This window comes from Brienomyrus brachyistius, chromosome 8 (genome assembly GCF_023856365.1).
Source record: "Brienomyrus brachyistius isolate T26 chromosome 8, BBRACH_0.4, whole genome shotgun sequence".
In the NCBI taxonomy this organism is placed as follows: domain Eukaryota; kingdom Metazoa; phylum Chordata; class Actinopteri; order Osteoglossiformes; family Mormyridae; genus Brienomyrus; species Brienomyrus brachyistius.
In genome coordinates this window covers 30,246,482-30,249,385 of record NC_064540.1, presented here as the reverse complement: position 1 = coordinate 30,249,385, position 2,904 = coordinate 30,246,482, and the positions used below count along the sequence as shown (strand labels likewise).

At 41.5% G+C, this 2,904-nt stretch overlaps 1 long non-coding RNA gene across 1 annotated transcript; it reads right to left on the bottom strand.

Moving 5' to 3' along the window:
• Positions 1 to 506: 506 nt before the first annotated feature.
• LOC125747400 (uncharacterized) lies at positions 507 to 2,616 on the bottom strand. Its single transcript, XR_007399298.1, has 3 exons — positions 2,337 to 2,616; positions 1,238 to 1,262; positions 507 to 699 (listed from the first exon to the last, which is right to left on the bottom strand). It is a non-coding gene; the product is annotated as an uncharacterized LOC125747400 (long non-coding RNA).
• Between the last annotated feature and the right edge of the window lie 288 nt (positions 2,617 to 2,904).

Sequence of the window (2,904 nt, the reverse complement as noted above, 5' to 3'; positions counted from 1 at the left end):
TTTGAACACCGGCGCGCTCACAGATACAGGTGTGCACACAGGGGTACAAACAGGTTCTCACAGACACAAACAGGAGTACAAACAGGTTCTCACAGACACACGCAGGTGTACAAACAGGTTCTCACAGATACAAGCAGGTGTACAAACAGGTTGTCACAAACACACACTGTCTTTATCGGCTGTTGCTCCTTAACATGCTCATTGTGATTCGTACAGATGTTGGTTGTTGTTTTCTCTCATCAGCAGGTATTGAAGCAGATTATCTGTGGTTTTCTTTCTTTATTTTTTTTCTCTTTTCCCTCCCTCCCTCTCTATTTACCTTCCTCTCCGTTTTCGTCCTTCTGTCCCCCTCTCTCTCCGTCTCCCTCTCTTGAGGAAATAAATAAAAATAAATAGAAATAAAGTAGTCCTCCGCAGAGGGGGGGGTGGTGGAGGGAATATATATATATATATATATATATATATATATATATATATAATATATATATACCATTTATTTCCAGCTTGTCTGACTCATTCTGCTCCACGAAGGTCATCTCCTCTGCCAGCTTCCTCTAACACAGGGAGACCCTCTGCTTCTCTCTGATTGGTTCCCGCTTTCTACAGGAGGTCCAGTGCAGCTGAATGGTGATGATGGTGCAAATCAGATAAAACACACCAGTCCCAGCTTTCAGTACAGCATCCAGAACCTGCTCCCACCTGTCAGACATCAGTGTGTCTGTCAGTCACACGTATCACAATTAAACCTGAAGAACAGAAGAGTGAATCTATTCTGACTGAAGAAAACCATCTTGATGATCAACAGCAGCACCGATAAGCCCAGTCCTACATGCAGAGCCAGCTGGACCAAAGAGCTGAATAAGAGGGTGGATTTGAACAGTAAAGTCTTACGTGCTTTATAGCAACACGGTACAGCCATCTGTACTACTGTATTACACAGGTTACATGTGAGGAACAGGAGACATTAACAAAGAGCATGAAAATAGCTAGAGATTATCACACAACATGTTACACTATTTTGTAAAAACAGGCCTGCAGTCGTTCCCCAGCAGCATAGGGCACAAGGCAAGGGCTCACCCTGGATGGGATGGGATCTCAAGTTTATTATTAATAAAATAAAATAAAAAATAATATCTTTTTCTCTTAAAATTAAAATGACAGTTTCCCATTACTGTGTGATCAGGTAAATGCTGCGAGCTGGATCCCCACACTACTGTAAATGCTGCTGAATGCTTACCTCAGTTTTTCATTATCCCCTCCTTCTTCATCATGTGCAGAGAAAAGGAGAGCAGTGTAAACAGGAGAAAGGATCGTTAATAAAAAGCAGTGCTCTGTTAGTCAATAAAGACTAAGAAAAGGTCACTCTTGAAACTGAAATATAAATTATGAAAGGTATTCTACAGAGAAAATGATTAGATGGAGAACAATGAATTAGTGTCATGACCAAAGTATTCACATCCCACGGCACTGATAGTGAACAGGTGAGATAAATGATTTTATTAACATATTATAATGTATTTATTGTAGCAGGGTGGCACGGTGGTGCAGTGGTTTGCAATGTCACCTCACACCTCTGGCACGTGTGCTCAAGTCTCTACCAGAGTTCTGTGTGTGTGGAGTTTGCATGTTCTCCCCGTGTCATTGTGGGGTTTCCTCCAGGTACTCTGATTTCCCCCCACAGTCCAAAAACATGCTGAGGCTAATTGGAGCTGTCAAATTGCCGGTAGGTGTTCTTGTGCGAGAGAATGGAGTGTGAGTGTGTCCTGCAATGGGTTGGCACCCTGTCATGGGATGTACCCTGCCTTGCGCCCATAGGGACCCTGAATTAGACAAGCAGTTTCAGGCAATGGATGGATGCAGCACTGGAACAGATATTACAGAGTACAACTGTAACACTGGCCTACGCTGCAATGAAAAACCACCTACAGACATGTTAGTCAGTCTTCACACAATTAGACTGATCATAAACTAGAAGACACATTCTATATTAGAGACACCAATTAGGCTGACTGTGTGTTTTTGGATTGTTGGAGGAAACCCACACAGCATGTAGAGAACATGCAAACTCCACACAGAAAGAGCAGAAGCCAGATTCAAACCCCTGAACATGGAGGTGTGAAGCAACAGCGCCACCTACTGGACCACCGTGCCACTATCATTGAAACAATAATCCCAATAAATAATTGTTTCACAACAGCTGATAAATATCCCCACAAAGAAGCACAAACCCCTTTGTGAGTGAAACTGCTGGGTTTCAAAAATAAAATAAAATTAGTATTTATCTATTTATATTCAAGCACAAAGGATTCACAGGCAGATTTAAATCAATTACTTACGTTTGACAGTTATATGAACTGGAATCTGCAGGTTTCCAGCAGCACACCAATGCCAGCCAGTGTCCTTCCTCTCCAGCCCACTCATTGTCACAATGAAGGTTTTATTTTCTGTTTCATCCCTGATCGGGACAGGCCTCCCATCCAAACTCGCTGATCTCTCTGATGCACAGGAACCCCCAATCTTACACCACATCCTATGTCTTTTGTTGTTTCCATAGTAACACTGACACTGTCTCCATCCACACCCGTCACCTCCTGTTTGTCCACTGACAGCCCTGAAGGACCTGAACACACAGGTAAAACACTCAAAGACTTGCACAGCAATGAAATGTTTATGAATATCATCAGCTCATTACAATATGTAAATGTTTGCCCAATAAACTGATATTTTTTTACATATTACTTATCATATTTAACCTCATGAAGTCACCCAATTTAGCTGACACTGTTACTTCTTCCAAGTCTCGTTTATCATATTGAATTAAATTAAAATGCAGATTTTTTAAATATTAAAACATTTTTTTCTTCAGTGTTTGCGTTAATGTCCTTCCTTCTTGACTCAATGACA